The sequence below is a fragment of the Rhinolophus sinicus genome, linkage group LG01 (genome assembly GCF_036562045.2).
Source record: "Rhinolophus sinicus isolate RSC01 linkage group LG01, ASM3656204v1, whole genome shotgun sequence".
NCBI classification, from domain to species: Eukaryota; Metazoa; Chordata; class Mammalia; order Chiroptera; family Rhinolophidae; genus Rhinolophus; species Rhinolophus sinicus.
In genome coordinates this window covers 22853582-22871571 of record NC_133751.1, presented here as the reverse complement: position 1 = coordinate 22871571, position 17990 = coordinate 22853582, and the positions used below count along the sequence as shown (strand labels likewise).

Here is a 17990-nt window from a genome sequence, read left to right as displayed (position 1 = left end):
GGGGTTTTGAACTTTTACACAAATTCTTGTCCGAAGTCTTTCCCACCTTATTAACACTGAATTATTTTCGAAGAGTCAGCTCCGATATTCATGAAATTTGTGATGCCTTCCTTGAATTTACCAGGCACAGTTAGTTTTCCTTTCCATTTTTCCACAATACAAATGTATATTTACTGTGAAGCAAAATATAGTTTAATTCCAATTAGTTATGATTTAAGTCTTATTCCACTTATTGCAGTCACTAGAGCATTAGAATAAGGCTAAGGGGAGCCATTTTAGCTACAATATGGAATACTTTGGGGGATGTTTTGATATAAGAAGTGAGAAATGATAGATTCCTCATTACAACATTTTTTTTAAAATGAGAGAAAATTCACATAAAAATTAATGGCATATGACAACAAATGCAAGAAGGGGAAATAAAATTAATTATAATCATTTTGACAATGAGAAGCAAGTTGTAATAAAACATGTTCAAATTATACATAAAATAGCAAATTATTGAGAGAGAGAGAGAGATTTTTTTCTAGGGCAAAGGAATGGATAGCTACAGAATTGTTAGTTAATCAAATTAATGAAAATAAATGAGTCATATGAATCCACTGGAAAAAATACTTAAATTTATTACTGATTGGACATGATTATTGATTTTGATGAGGATAACATGTAACTCCTAATGACATTAAAGCAATGAGGATGTCTGTGACAAAATGGTTAATAAATGTTAATGGTTAACAACTCAGGACATGTGAGATAGTCAATGTACAGAAATATTTGAAAATGCCTGAAATTTAATTTACATAAAAGAAATTTTATAAACGTTCTCCCAAATTGGATAACAATTCTAAATAATTTTCTAACATTATCAATAGCAAATTGTGAAGATAAAAATTGCCTAAATGTAAATGCCAAAATAATTTCAATAAATTATACTAGAGAAGAGACTGACTTAGCTGATTTTGTGAAGTTTGTAATATTTTCAGCTTTCTAAATTTTGCAACTTTTTATGATTTATTTTCTCATTCCATCTTCACATATATGCCTAATTTTATATTTATAAATCTATTTTCTCTTTCATAAAGAAGGTCCTGCACATTGCATAAGTTTCAGACCTTACAAAACCTAGATAATCCACATAGCACATTTTCATTTCCTAGTAAGCATTTATTTTATTTTAATTATTTTTGCTGTCTGTCTTTAATTTTCAATGGAAGGAAACAAGGACTTCGATCTTTAGAACCTCCATACATAGCACAGTACTTGATACACAATGGTAGAAATAGCTTGATAAAGGTGTATAGAATGCATGAGTGTCTGATGGAGTATAGGGCTGATCAAGAGAGATCCTCTAAGTGGTTCATGTAGTCCTTTCACTAGTCAAATGATTGAGGTATTTAGAAGAAAGTCATTGTATGTTAGCAAGTCATCACTTTGGAAATTTTAAAAAATATTGATTTGAGTAGTATAGCTAATCAAATACGCCAATGAAAGCTTTGTTTGGCTTAGAAGAGACACTTTAAAAGGTGTTTGATTTCATCCTTCCCCAGTTGCGCTTAAAACATAAAATTCTATCTCAAAAGCAATGATGACTATTTTGAATGTGAGGAGAAATTTCTATCAGAAAACCCTCATACCTCAACTTTTTTTTGACTTGGAGTGCAAATTACAAATGAACTCTAATAAGATTTTTCTTTAACTTAAAAATATGTATAGACGTGGGTATTATTAGTATTATAATTTATTTTTTCTACTTTGTAAATATATCTGGAACATATAATTAGGGTCAGTCAGTGCTTTTAGTTATGGAAAGTTAAAAAATGAAACATAAACTAAAGAGAACTCTAATCCAGTGCAGGTAAGATATTTTTATTTTCAAAAAGGAGAAAATACTGTAAAAATTTAATTTGTTATGTATGCGTAGCAAGTAAGCTTTAGGAAATGAATGATGATAAACTCATGTTAAACATGCTTGAGCCTTATTATGTAACAGAATGATGATATTTTGTACTACGATAACTAGTGAAGTATGAATTCATATCGTAGATGCAAAATTAAACAATATACATACATTTCTTGCTGTTTCCTTAAGATTAGACATGTAAATCAACCACAATTTCTTTAAAATATGTCCTATTATGCAAAGTTGTATCTTTCTCCTTTTTAAAAAATATTGTGATTTAGTATACGCAGTTTAAATGATGTTCAGTAATTGATATTTCCTAGTTTGTTTCTTTTTTAAAAAAATTCAAATAAAATATAAAAATGGGGAATTCAGGAAATATCTATTCCTAAAGAGCTTTTGGATCTGTCCTCATTTATCTCAGCAACTTAAATATGCTCCTGTCCATGTTTTTTCCCTTCCTTCAAATTTATTTATTGATGTACTGAACATGAAAAAATGCAAAGAATCCAAACACAAAAGAAGACATGTACAACTTATTAAATACTCAACAGAATATATTTTCTATTCCAACAGATATGAATTCATACTGTACAACTTCAAATAAATAGCCTTACATTTTATTAAGTGCTTTGATAAACACTGTGAAGTGAAGTGCAATTTGCATGCCCTCTCATCAATGCCTTAGTTTCCTACAATAGTACAGGAGAGAAGCATGTGGTTGTTGTTTTCCCAAGAGGGAAACATTACTTTTTTAAAGTATATACATGTATTTTTTTTTAAAGCAGAAAGTTAACTCTGACTATCTAAATGTACCTAAGGATGTGAGAAAGTACTAAGAACTATATAGTTATGTCCCACTTTTTGTATCAATTGAAATGCTCAAATGCTTCCCCTTAGAACAGGCAATGTACTGTACATAACTTAGTTGTACATTATCTTTGTGATTTCATTGAGTTTTATTTTTTATTATTTTCAATTGTAGCTATAAAAATTTTCAGTATAGTATAGTACATACACTGTGAGGCATGTGCTAACGTGAATAAGTGATTTTTCATGCTGATCCACTCAATGCTAATCAGAAATCAGTTGGCTTAGTACTTTCTCATATGCTCCTGTCCATTCAAATGAGACTTCTAATTTCCTGACAGTCCAGTAGAGCACATGGTGACTTTTGAATTCCGCACCCCCCCCCAAAAAAAAAAAAAATCATAGAGAAGAAAAAAAATATACTACTTGAGTGCTTGGGTTTCAAATTTGAGGAATAATGAAATTATTAGTGATTATTGGGTTTCAATTCATCAAGAAGATATAACATTTTAAAATATTTATGCACCCAACATAGGGGGACCTAATATATAAAGGAAATATTAACAGATTAGAAGGGAGAAATGGACAGCAATACACTAATAGTAGGGAATTTCATACTCCACTTTCAACAATGGATATATCATCCAGACAGAAAACCAGTAAGGATTCATTGGATGTAAGCTGTAGGTTGGCCCACATGGATTTCACATACATTAATAGAACATTCTATTCAGCAGCAGCAGAATACAAATTCTTTTCAATAGCACATGGAACATCTTCTAGGATAGATCATACATTAGACCACAAAACAAGTCTCAATAAGTTTAAGAAGGTTGAAATCACATCAAGCATCTTTCTTGACCACAATGGTACAAATCTAGAAATCAAGTACAAGAAACAAACTGGAAAATTCACAAATATATGGAGGTTAAACAACATGCTCCTGAATGGGTCAAAGAATAAATCAAAAGAGAAATCAAAAAATATCTTGAGACAAATGAAAATGGAAACCAAAATTTACAGGGTGCAGCAAAAGCATTTCTAAGAGGAAAGTTTATAGTTATAAATTCCTTAGTAAAGAAGAAAAAAATGTCTTAAATACATAACCTAAATTTACACCCAAAGGAACTAGAAAAAGAAGAACAAACTAAGCCCAAAATTAATAGAAGGAAAGAAACAGAGATCAGACTAAGAAGACAAAAGATCAATGAAACTAAAAGCTGGATTTTTGAAAAGATAAACAAAATAGACAAGTCTTATATGTGGAACCTTTTTTTAAAAAAAAGTTGAACTCATACTAAGTAGAAAAGTGGTTGCCAGGAGTTGGGGGTGGGGGAACAGGGGCAGGTGGGTAAAAGGATACATACTTTCAGTTATGAGATAAATAAGTTATGAGGATCTAATGTGTAACATACTGACTATAGTTGATAATACTGCATTGTATAATTAAAATTTGCTAAGAGAGTAGAACATAAATATTCTCACAAAAAAAGGTAAATATGTGAGGTAATGGATGTGTTAATTAATTCAATATGGGGAATCCTTTCAAAATGTATACATATATCAAATCATCACATTGCACACTTTAAAATTTTAGTTCGTCAATTATACCTCAATAAAGCTGAAATAAACTAATTAGAACCCTAAAAAAGAAGCCAATAAACAAAAACAAATCAAAAATTTCTGTCCTTGTTGAGTTTATATTGGAACAGGAGTGAATCACACAATTAAATCTACAGTATATCAGATGGTGATACATTAATAACATCTATGGACAGCTACACAGGAAAGGGTTACAGAGATTATGAGATATTATATTTTAAACAATTTGACCAGATAAGACCATTGAGCAAGACCTGAAGGAACTGAGAGAGAAGCCATTGGAGACACCTGGATGTATTGAGGGGCATGTTGTAAAAGCATGTCTAGCAAATGAAAGAACCCAATATAAAGCCCATTACATGAGGTCATGTCTGTAGCTTCTAAGAACAGCATGGAGGCCAGTGTAGCTGAAGTGGCGTGTGTGATGGGAAAGAGTATTTTAAAGAGGAAATAGGGAATTAAATCACATAAGGCCTTATGAAAAATGGTAAATCATTTGAATTATGCTCTTAGTGAAATAGAATATTGAATTCTTTGAGTAAGGGAGAAACAAAACATAACATGTATTTTAAAATGCTTCCTCTGGCTTCTATGTGGATATAGACAGTAAGGAAAGGAAAAGATTCATGTAGAAAGCTGTTGCAAGGACACAAGTGAAAGGTGGACTGGGGAGGACGCAGAGGAGGTGCTGAGATGCGGTTGAATTCTGGATATATTTGTAAAGGTAGAGTCAGTAGGACTTGCTGAAAGAATGAATGTGAGAGCATAAAAGAATGAGCAGCACTAGATGATTGCCAGGGGTTTGACCTAAAGAACTAGAAGGATGATGAAGATGAGATGGAGAAGATGGTATAGGAAAAAAGTCTGGCATAATAGTAAGAGTTTGTTTGCATACACATTAAGTTTGAAACATTTAAAAGATATTCAGCTGAGATGTCAAGTAGGCAGTTGTGGCTAAGGACACTGGGTAGGAGAGTAGAGCTGGGAATTTTACTTCGTTGGTTCTCAATACGTAGATCATGTTTAGAGTCCTAAGATTGATTGAGAACCAGGAAGGGAATGAAGGAAAGTGAGGGGATGCCATGATTGAGCACTGAGCACACCATCAGTTAGAGCTTGTTAGAAAGGAGAAACCAGCAGAGGGAATTGAGAAGGAATAGCAACTGAGAAAACTTGATCCTAGAAGTGAGCAAAGAACGTGAGTAAGGAACGAAGGAGTGTCTAACTATTGCCAGCTGCAGCCAAATACTGCTGAAGCGTCCAAATGAAACCCTAGAACTATCCCTTTGATTTAGGATCGTACAAATAATTGGTGACTTTGAAATGGACAGTTTCAATGAAGTGGTAGTAGTGGGAAAAGCCCAGCTGAAGTAAGCCCCAGAGAGAATAAGAAGATAAATTGGAAACAACTGATATACATCCTGTTTTGCTATCAAGAAAAACAGAGAAATGAAGTAAAGGTAAGAAGAGGGTGTGTGATTAGCACAGGTTTTATTTTTACTTTTGTTAAGGTGGGATAACTGATACCTTCTATGCTGTCCTGAATATTCAGAAGGAAAATTTACTAATGCAGAAATGGGGATATTTACTTTCAGTGTATCCTTGATAAGGCCATAAGTTTCACTACAATGTAAAGATGTAATTTTTGAGTCTCTTGACTAAATCAACTTTGAGTCTCTTGGCTGAATTTTGAGTCTCTTAGCTGCTTTTTTATTGGTGGAAATAACAGTGGTTCTCAATCTTGTCTGCTCAGTAGAATCACATGGGTACTTCAAAACAAGCAATGCCCAAATCCCCAACCCAGGGCAGATAAATGAGACTGATTCAGCTGGTAGGTCGGTTTCTAAAGCTACCTAAGGGATTCAGCTCTAAAACTAGCCTTGAAAAGTACAGAACTAGAGTAACTTAAAAATAATTAATAATGAAGATAATAAAATGCACTAAGGCATGGACATTTTTACTAAGTCTCAGCCTAATGGATGAAAAAGCCGGACCACTGCTTCACTGAAATATCTGCAATGTAACACACATCCTGATTCATTTAATTTCAAAAGGTAAGCTAATAAACTTTGTTTTCATTTTGGTAGGTTTCAAGATGATATTTGCTGAATGCTTGCGTAACAGAAGAGGGAATTTCTGAAAAAGTAATAGGCAAGTAAAAAATTCAAATCTTCTGGATAAACTATTTTGTAGTAGGAAAATTAAATGAAAATATTGTACAATGGTTGGGAAAAAAGGAGAAATATATTCGTATAATAAATGAGATCTCCTCTGGCAAAGATTTTTCTAACTCTAAACAATTATGAAAATATAATGGTATAATTAGTTGAGGATTTGCTATATTGCTTTGGGGAATCTGATTCACAGAATTTCTACCACATTTTGTCATTTACCCTTTTTACAGAGTGCTAAAACCTAGACTCAAAACTTGGTCTTTCAACTCTGAAGTCTATGTGCTTTGCACAGTTAGTTATTGGCCAATCCTATGAACAGTTGAGGACATAGAAATACACAAATTGTAATTAAATTCCTTGATTTCTCAGTTATTGAATAAAATGGATAGCTAGTCTTAATTCAACATTTGCAAATCATAAAACATTCTCTATATTACACTAAAAATTAATATGCTATAACTTTAAAAATCACAAAGGTACCTTGGTTTTCATCTAGCCTATAGTTTGGACATTGTTTATGCATCTAATGAAAGTAATGGTTAATATGTGAGGTAGTTAGCTTTCGTATAGCTGGAATGACAATATTTAAGATTGTTCGAATTTTCAAACTCTAAAGACTAACTCTGACAATTTTCTGTAATTTTTCCTCTTTTTCTAGTTGATGGCCTTTTCTGCTCTTTGGCTATATCCATTAACAACATACTATGCCTCCTTTTCTCTATAATTGACCATTCTTTTCTTTCCCCTCTACCCCATCTCCTTTTCTCCTTCTTCTGTTTCCCTTCATTTTCTTGGAGAGAATATTTTGTCTCTATTTTCTATTGTGCATTGGTTCATGATATAGAACTGAGTTGCAAAATCAACTAACAGAGACTGAAACAGCATTTTCAAAATGGAAATAGAATATAAAATATTAGAATGTCTAGCGTGTGGTAAGAGTGGGTATTGTTTTATGAAACTTTTTCTCATTTAATAATTTCATATATAGACATATGTAAAGTTTATATATAAATATGCATAACTTATATATGCATGTATAGATATACTTATGTGCATACACTTGTCCATGATATAAATATATATTTTTTCTGGGAATCACAATAAAAACTTAAAAGCCATTGGAGAAATGAGAGTTAAGGATTTGATAAAATTGTGTGGAATCATTTGAATAGCGTATTTTAAAAACTTAACCAAGCATGGGCCATAAGCCAGGGTTTATTACTATTTTCCTTAGGGTGATTATTTTTTTTTTAAATTTTTCTGGTACCAGAATTTGGCCTTGTTAATATTTGCTATAATATTCATTCATATTAAATATATTCAAATTGGAGTAGATTCAGTTTATGGAACAATCCAGCCCTCAGAAAAGAGGTTAAATGAGGGGAAATTTTTTATATGCATACCTAAGAACCAGGCAGCTTTCTTCTCTGGGAGTTGTCTTCTACCTCTTTATCCGTATACTTTAATACATAAAATTTATTTTAAAGGCCATTTTTCTCATGAAAAATTTCCTTGCCAGTAATTCATATACCAACTTACTGATAATAAATGTTTAACATGAAAATAATGGGCAAGATTTTGTATTAATAAAATAAGAATGTTACCTACTCTTGTGTTGGAATTAAATGTTTAATTCTTTCCTCTTTTTTTTAACCTTTATTTTCTGATAACTGCTGTGGCAATGAAAGTGAGAAATATCATTTAAATTCTTATTTTATATTTAAGAAATCCACTTCAGAGTTTTATCTGAAGTAAAGCAGGTAAAAACTCTAATGCCAATTACTTGATTATTTTGAAAGCTAGTTTAGAGACTAATCAAGAAGTTACTGAAAACTTTCTGGATGGCAGAATAAGAGTACGATATAAACCTTACAATGCAAAGTTTATAGTGTGGAATGAAATAATTTTATGCAAAATAAACATTTGAGAATTAAGTAATACAAAACAATATTGAGTATAGGTATTTATATGTGTGTGTCCTTCATTGACCCTGGTCCACCATTCCCAGTTGCCATCAAACTTATAAACTTCTTAAACATGTGCTGGCAAGGAATAAACATAGCCCATTATGAACACTCAAAACATTTTATTGGGAATGTGAATGTCCAGTGCTCTTTAGACTCAATAAACATCAGCAGAAACCACACAGAACCCAGAATCTGAGAGTATGGAGGGCCTCAGAGATCCCATTTTAGAAATTTGGACACTGACCCACAGCCCAGAGGTTCAGGGCCTTGCTACAGCCATGGACTGAGAGGAAAAGGGATCATCAAACTCGGGACTTCTGTGTCTGATTGGGTGTTCCTTCTAGTAACAGTTGTTTCAGCTCTCTTGAAATACACCCAAATAGGCTGTGATCATGTATCCCCAACATAAGATCACAACCAGACGTGGTCAGCCACAAACACAAGTTACAAACTTTCATACAGATGTATGCACTCTACATAATCTCTCTAAAATGTTCAATGATATACAGTTAGGTACATCTAATGGTCCAGGAAGGTGAGCTATATTTTTACTCTAACTCAGTGAACTCCCAGATACATCAACACATACCCCTAAGAGTATATATATACATACACATATATATATGTATATATAGTTATATATATAGTTATATATTTAGTTGTATATATGTAGTTGTATATATATAGTTATGTATATATGTATGTGTATATATATATATAACCATATATATGTATGTATATATATATATATATATGTGTGTGTGTGTATATATATGTGTGTGTGTATATATATATATATATACACACACACATATATATATAGTCCCTTGATATCTCAACCTTCCTGAAGAGAAGACAAAGAAAATGAGTCATTTCACCTCATTGCAAGATGATGCTTATAGGGTTGTTGTACTTAAAATGGAACATTCATTTGAATGACTCTCTAATGAAATAATTTTATGCAAAATAAACATTTGAAAATTAAGTACTTAAAATGGAACTTTCATTTTAATGACTCTCTAATCATGATAACCTTGTATCACGTAACGCTCTATATTTGTGCAGGATCATATTACACCAAATTGCATCTTAAACTGGTACGGTCCACTTTAAAAGTATATATGGTTCATATATCATTTCCTACCTATTTTTAATTGTTGTGTTTTCACTCTGTCTTGATTTCAAAGAAACTGGATATATTTGTATGGTTTACCAAATTTCCAATAATTGGCACTTTGAGTGTACCCATTCATGGCAGAAAATGCCCTTTCAAAACTGTATGAATTTGTGACTATCTGTACCAAGCTTTGTTTGTAAATCATCACTAACATTTTTAATAAGTTTTAATTTTTTATGAACTGTTTTTGGTGACCATCTAGGATTTCAAATAGTGCAAAGAGAACAAATGAGTTAGGGTGTGATTTTCAGGGCTAAGAAATAAAGCAGATGTTTTTCAAGGTTCTGTCTGCAGTGTAATCTCAAGCCAAATCATAAAAGCCAGAGTCTTTTCAAAATGTTTTTGATATTAAATACCACATAGTGTACCGTACTTTTCATATAGTAGCACTCGTCACGCTTTACTGTATTGACTTGATAATTGTTAGTTTCTCATAAGAGACATCACAATCTATGATCTCAGACCAGGTCCGACTTTTCATAGCTCTATCATTTGCACCTAATTTAGTACCAAGCACATTACAGATATAAAAAAAAATTGTTGAGTTAATGAAGGAGGGGTCTTTGACTAATGGTAAGATTTCACCTACTTCATTTGTATATTATATCAATTGGGAAATAATGTTATTTAAGTAGTACCATAATTAGTAATTTAAAACAGTAATATTTTGTGTGTATTATTTTCAGACATATTTCTTGAATTGTGTAAAAGGCTCTAAAAAGATGTAGAATTACGAAGGTGGCACTCTAATGTAGGTAGTCTTCTAGCTCTACTATAAAGTGGACTGCTCAATAAAAAGCTTGCATACAGAAGAGTTTCTAAGACCCTTTATGACTCCAGGTAGGACATGCACTTCAGAATCTATGCAAAATCTATTACTTATAGTCTATTTAAATATATTTGTATAAAATAAAAATATATTTCACTACTATTTAATGTTAAGATTGATAGTAGAACATGTATGTAATTTGCAAATAAGTACATATAATGTATTGGGGGAGCACTCCATTTTTTGTGACAGATACACATATATGATTTAAAAAATTTGGAAAATCACTGTACAAGACAACCATCAACACAAACCAAGAATACCAAAATGATGTGAAATACTAAATGGGGATGCATGAACTTGTGTCCTCTTCATTGACATAAATGCAGATGATGTATATTTTAAATCTGCATATATTTTTAAGCTAACTTTTAGAGATCACATTGTAGGAAAATTCTGGAAACTATAAGAAATGACAAATACACAGAGAAATGAAGTAGAATGAAACAGATGAAGCAGAAAACCAATGAAAAAATGAGATTATCCAACAAAACTCTGGAAAACTCCCCAAATTAGCTTGACAAGAGCTTATCTAGACTGTGAAGTTGTTAGTGGGACAATTTACTGAAAATCTGTTAAGTGGAGTCAGAGAAACCAGCTGGAATATAGAGATGAGTGATATCAACAGTGGATGGTAAAAGATACAAAAATATTATCTTCAGAAAATATCTGTGTGATAAGCAAACATTTACCATATGAAATAATCACAACAGTTTTTTAATTGATGAGGTGAAAATAATGAGAAGTTAGTAGAGAGACAGAAAATTGAAAAACGACCTGTTAACTTTAAAGCATCCTGTTTCTTTATTCATGAGCAGTATGAAAAGATTGATTAATTTTATTGTTTAAGTGAAACATACATGTTAAATTTTCTAAGAAAACAGCGAATAGAATAGAATGTTTAAATGCCAAAATGTGGAGAGGGGAAAACAACTTGGATTTTTTTAAAAAAGTGATTTAACTTGTTACACATGCAAAATCATAATACTAACAGTAGAGGGCAGGGTTTCCCTGATACTGTGTCGATAATTTCTTGAAATTGCAAAGCGTAGCTAATGTTATCCCTGAAATTGTATGTTTTATGTGTTGAGCCAGATACTGAGATTTTATGTTTAAAAAATACCAATGACACGATTTGCTTTTTATTAAAAACAGAAATCCTGATATAACCTTGTAATATTAAGACATAGCTTCTTGGCAAGGAAATACTATATTTATTATTAGTCTTTGGATTTAGCTAATCTATTGAATTTTGTTAATGCATTTTGAGACTCATTTCTTTTTGTCCTTGAAAATAATTTGAAAGTAAAAGAAAAAAAGAGTAAAAGAAAAAATATGATTAGGGATGGTGAGAGCCTTATTTTCTCAGGTTATAGATAATCCCTAAACAATAACCAACATTGTTTCTCAATTGTGATTCTCTGGTTATATGCTTTCCTATCCTGCCAATAAATTTAGAATCCTTTTGGATTCTGAATATCTTACAACGTTTTTGTGTCTTAGTACAGACAAAACTTGATCTTAATTGTATTTTAACTGTTATTATGTAGAAAACATTAAAATGCTTGTTCTTTGTGAATAAATTAGATGTTTTATGCTACAGCCATCTTTATTAAATTATTATAATTAAAGTGTCAAAGTACAGAGTGTAACTGGACTTTGACATTCTCTATTTAGTCACTTAGGATAGCCTAGGTTATCCTGTGCAAACAAGGGACCTAAAATGTCAATGGCTAACAGGAACAATTTTTCTTTTTTTCTCACTCACTCTATGTAGTCTCATGTGTTAGTTTCAGTGCTGTTCCATGTTGTCTTCACTCTGGACCCCTGACTGATGGAGCAGCCCTTATCTGGAATATTCTGGTCTTATAATACAGGAGAGGAAAAAAAAATGGTAAACTACAGTGACACTTAAAATCTCTGCTTGCAAGTGACACATGTCACAAGTTAACTTTTCACAAGTTTTATGACCAAGGCTGACATCACTGAAGTGGGGGAGTATAATCTTTCCCGAGAGATGGGCTGCTGATATTTGTGTAAAATAACACAATTTATTATACTGTCCTTATAATATTTCTTAGAAATCCATCCAAAAATCGTATTCAGTTGGTTTGTATAAACTGTTTAATACAAATAACTTGTGCTCTCTAAATGCTAGTATTATCCAGTCTTTAGTCCTTGAGAAAGTGTTTAGGAATATAGTTGACAGAATATTTAGAAGTGTTGGTGATTACTAATGGTAAGGTAAAAATTTAAAGGTCCTGCAAAATGAAATCCTAATAGGATTTTGGCTTTACTTTGCATTTTCACAATGATAGACTGGCAAAGATTCTGAACAAAACAAAACAAAGATATTTTCAAGAAAATAGATTTGTAGTCTTAGAAGACTTCAAATGAATATAATGTTTTAAATCTGTAAGGTAACTTTGTGAATTTTTTCATATAACTTTCATAATAACCTTGGTGACTTAACAGGTGATATGATTGCCATTTTCCTATGAAAGATTCAGGTTTAAAGAAAATTGGCTCAAGGTCATATGCTTGGGCCATAATAATGTTAACACTGAGAGTTTAAATTCTCTGACTCTTCTTACTTTCGTCCAGAGATCATGTAACTTCTCAATTATTTTAGCACCTATATAATCTGGATTTATTCTGAATTCATGAATGTGGCTGCCAAATTCTTCTGAAGTCCTACGAAGAAAATTCAAATAACTGACTTAACACGTGATTATTTTTCAGTGCTACTTTAAAACTCAAGAAAAACTAAATGTTATTAAAATATCTTTTTCACACAATTTTGAATTTTAAGCAACTTAAAATGGGTACGCTTATCTTGTGCAATATTATACTTATGAGACAAAGACAATAACTTTGAAATTATTAAAGAAAAAATATAGAGATAATTGGACTTGTTTAACTATTTCTATACTTTAAAAGGCACAGAGTCATCTCCTTCTTGCGTTTTCTATTTTAGAAGACCAAGTACTGCCCAAATGTTAGGTCTTTATAGCTATCCTGACAAAATATTGCTAAATCTACATTATGTCAGAGGAGTTACCTACCTTGTTATTACCCTCTGGGCATCCAATTTTCTTTTTCTTTCTTTCTTTTTTTTTTTTTTTTTTTGCCTACCAAATCACAACAGTTTCTTTTTAGGACAGAAATATTTGAAAATGAGTGACCGGAGACTATGGAAGGAGAACCATATTTGTTTTATTTTCCTTATTGTATGGCAGTTTAGTTATTAAAGGCATAGACCTGAGTTTGAATCTTGCTTTACTACTTTCTGTATCAGGAGTTGACAAACTATGGCCAGTGGACCCACCACTCGTTTGGGTAACGTAGCCTTGTTCACCCATTTAAGTATTGGGTATGATTACCAGCAAGCCCAATATTTACTCCATGGTCCTTTAAGAAAAACATTGCTGACCCCTGTTCTAGATTCATGTTCTTGGCCAAGCTAACTCAGTTTCTGTGCCTCTGTTTTCTAATTATAAAATGTGAATAATAGTCCCTACCAGATGAGGACTAAGGAATTACTCTGTATAAAAACTTACCATAGGGATAGGGTGGACAATAAGTGTCATAAAGACAGAGAAAGCCATACTCATAATCAGAAAATATAAAATCGTGTATATTTCCTCCTCACTAACGAATTGGTAAAAACTCACGCAAGAGAGAATAAATCTCCGGTTGTTTGGTCAAGGATCTAGATTCTTTCTGTGTTGTTTCATCTCTGCTGAGTCTCTTTTCTGTGTCCCATGTGATTCTAGCCTCCTACAAGCCTGGTCCGGACTGTCGCTTCGTATAGCTGGCCCTCCTTTATTATTTGTGGAAAAATCTCCATGTCTACATCTGGAATTGCTCGAAGGTCACTGTAAGTATTAAGTCTTTATTAATGGTCTGTTCCCCTACGAACTGCTTTCCAAAATGCCTGCAGGCAGGGACTGTGAGCTCCTAAGATTGAGTTTCCTCCCTGTTTTCAGGGACTCATAGTTTTGCTCTCCTTTTCTCAGTAGAAGGGAAAGGTTTTATCCTGCTTTCTTTTAGGGATGAAGACTTCTCATGAGTTAAAACAAGTTCTTTGTTGGGAAAAAACTATTTCACTATACTATGTGTAAACATTCCCAGTTGGAGCACATTAGGGGTTTTCTATTTTTTAATTGTATGTCTAATATCAGGTGAATGACAAAATATGTGAAGACATCTCTTCAGCTTTGTGATTTCTAATATTCTCTTAACATATTGTTTTTCAGATCACAACTAAAACATGCACAAATTCTAGGAAATTTAACAAATACAGAAGAACATAAAAGATATTTTTAAAATTTGCTTCAGTTCTTTCCCTCATTTGTGGCATTTCTTGCCATATATGTGTATATGGCAAGAAATTTGTATAGATTATATATATACACATACACACGCACACACACATATCTATTATATATATTAGATATTATTTTTATATATTATATATTATATTTATTTATTATATGTTGTATTTATTATATATTATATTATTATATTATATATCTATTATATACATATATATAATAGATATTGCTCCCCACATATATTACATATTATAATTTATATAGTAAACTATCACATCAGTGTTATGCTTCATTATATATTGTATCTTGTTTTACTTGATAATGGTTTTATGCATAGTTGGCCATGTCATTAATTTTGGCAACACAGTATTTCAGTCTACGAAAATATCATAATTTATTTTAACATGCTCATATTGGACACTTAGGGAGAGTATAAATTGTTACAACACATCTAGAGAGTAATTTATTAATATAATACAAAATGTTAAACTTATTCTTAAACATAGAAAGTTACATTTCTGTGAATTTACCTGAAGGGAAATAATAAGGAAAACTCACTCGAATATGTGTACTGAAATGTTCATGTTAGAGTGTTTAATAGCAAAAATAATTTTGCAGTCTAAATGTCCATTAGTAGGAGATTGCATAAATAATTGATGGTGCATACTTCCAGGAGAATGCAATGTGGTTAAAAGTGAAGGAGCTCATTTTTACTTTTGTACATTAAAGTTGTTTATATTATTTTAAATGAAATAGAGCAAATTTAAAAAAAAATAGTTTGTTTAACAGACCTAGTTTGGTAAATACACATATATAGATCTGAGAGAGTATACTTCACTATGCCAACTGTAGTTATCTCTAAATACTGCATCATGGGTGACTGGTTCTTTTTAATTTTTTCTTTGTAACATTTGACAGTGAGCCATGGTTTCTGTTGTGATCAGGGCAGAAAGGAAGATAATTTCAAAAAGAAGAAAAAGGAATTTTTTAGTAAGAGACTATAAATCTGTGTTTTAGTTTATTTACAATAGTCGAGAGCACATTTAAATGAATTTTACTTCTCAGTGGAATGTTCATTATTTTAGCACCCACAAAACTTTGTATTTATTCAATTTAAAGGTACTAGGGAACTTTTTGTATGCAAGAATTGTTGGACCAATGGACAGATGGGGCTATTAGGACCCTTCAGACGGGAGAAGGGAACAGTCCCATGGCTAAAAGTACATGCTTCTTCCTATTGCTTAATATGATTTCCCCAGAAAGGTGCTTGATACATGAGATGAAGGAAGGTGATAAAGAGGTCTTGAGCAGGAGCTCTCATGTTGCCAATGTAAAGAAATCCTAGACACAATAGGGAGGTTGTATGACATTTCCCATTTTGTACCTTTTTTTGTTGTTGTTCTCCAGGGAAATAAAGGGGCTAGAAAAGTGCATATGTATTGTTAAATACACCATTATTATGGCCATGTAGACGTATTGTCTCATTGCCAATTTATCTCTAAATAGTTTTGCCCTAATTAGAATTTTAAAATTCAACCCAAACACCACATATCCTTAGTAAGAATTCCTAATTATAATTCTGTGTGTGTGTGTGCGTGTGTGTGTGTGTGTGTGCATTTGACCTTGAGAAAGTTTAAGTTTATGTCAAAATACCCATCCTCCCTTTAGTATCATGATATTTATTTTATAATGTTGTAACTAAAAATAGAATTTCTTTGTTTTCCTTTGCATTTCTTTGGTTACTAGTATGGTTTAACATTGTTTTTGTTTTTGGCTTTTACTTAAAAACTTTTGTTATAATTCTTTTTCCTTTTATCTATTAGAGTAGGGTTGGCAAACTATGAGCTGCAGGCCAGTTCAGCCTGATACCTATTTTTGTAAATAAAGTTTCATTGAGACATACCCAGGCCCATTCATTTATGTGTCATCTTGTTTATGGTTTTTTCTTGCTAGAGCAACAGGGGGGCAAATAGTTATGACAGAGATTGTGTGGCCATCAATGCCTAAAATATGTAGTTTCCACAGCAAGAGTTTATGGATTCTCTACTCATGTTTGATACGGCTGATTTCTTAAAGGTTTTTTTATTTTATTTTATTTTTTTATCAATTTGAATGAGTTATTGATGTAGCAAGGATTTTAACTCTTGTTTGAAATATTTCTTATAAATATTGTATTTCAAGTGCTCTGCTTGCCTGATGAGGATTCTATTTCCTCCTTCTCTCAAACTCCCTGAGCCTGGGTGCTGAGATGATGGATATAGTGTTTGTTAATTTAGAAGGGTCGTCACCCTCCTTTTCACCATGATTGGTAGATGAGCTAGTTTATTATCTGTGTCACCACTTTCTCACCAAAATGCTTACAACTCTCCTTCTTGACCTAGATGTTAAGGAATATCCATTTCTGAGAATAATTTAGGATCCTTCCACTCGTATTGAAACTTGATGTCTTAGCAATGATAAATCTTTGAAGCTGTAAGGCAATCCCTTATATGATCTCTTAACTTATCATTATTAAAAATAACACCTTATGTTTTATAACTCTTTAAATCCTTCCTGAAAGCTTTTATATGGTTTTATTCTTTCCTTTTCCCTTTTTACTCGTTTCTTTTCCTCCGTTTTCCAGCCCCACTTCTTACTGTTTTCTGCTTTCATTCAATAACCTGTTTTCCATGTGATAACATTAGTTCTGAGGGAGTCTGTGTTTTTTTTTTTAAATTAAGAGCCAATTAAATAGTTATATAATTGTCCTTTAGACCTTATTAGTCACTACGTATTTCATAATTGAAGATGAATCAAATTCCTGTTTCCCAACCATACTTATGACACGATCCAAAACTTCGTTCGACAAATGTTTTTCCATCATGGTGATCAAGAATTGTTACTGTGGTTTATCTATGTTTCCATGTTTATCTGAACATAAAAAATACCAGGAGATAGAAATAACTAGTTCCCACAAGATTCAGGTCTTTTCTCATTCCTAGGCACACATGAAGATTTCCAAGTCTCCCTTGCTGTGAGGACAGGGCCATGTATTTAACTGTGGACTACAGCTGTGAGAGAGAGTGGCATGAGTCACTTCAAGTCTGAGGTATCAGTGTGATTGTAAGTTCCTCTTGACCTGGCAACCTTCGGAGCCACAGGTTGAGATGGCAGGGTTAAAGACAGTCGGGCCACACAAACTTGACAGAGGATTT

The 17990-nt window shown here is 32.2% G+C and overlaps 1 long non-coding RNA gene across 2 annotated transcripts in view; it reads left to right on the top strand.

Annotated features, from left to right (window-relative positions):
• The first annotated feature begins 14037 nt into the window (after positions 1 to 14037).
• LOC109447544 (uncharacterized) overlaps positions 14038 to 17990 on the top strand; it is a 659535-nt gene continuing 655582 nt past the window's right edge. For both annotated transcript variants that reach the window (XR_012494217.1, XR_012494213.1), the window contains exon 1: positions 14038 to 14339. This is a non-coding gene — a long non-coding RNA (uncharacterized LOC109447544). The remainder of the gene's footprint in view (positions 14340 to 17990) is intronic.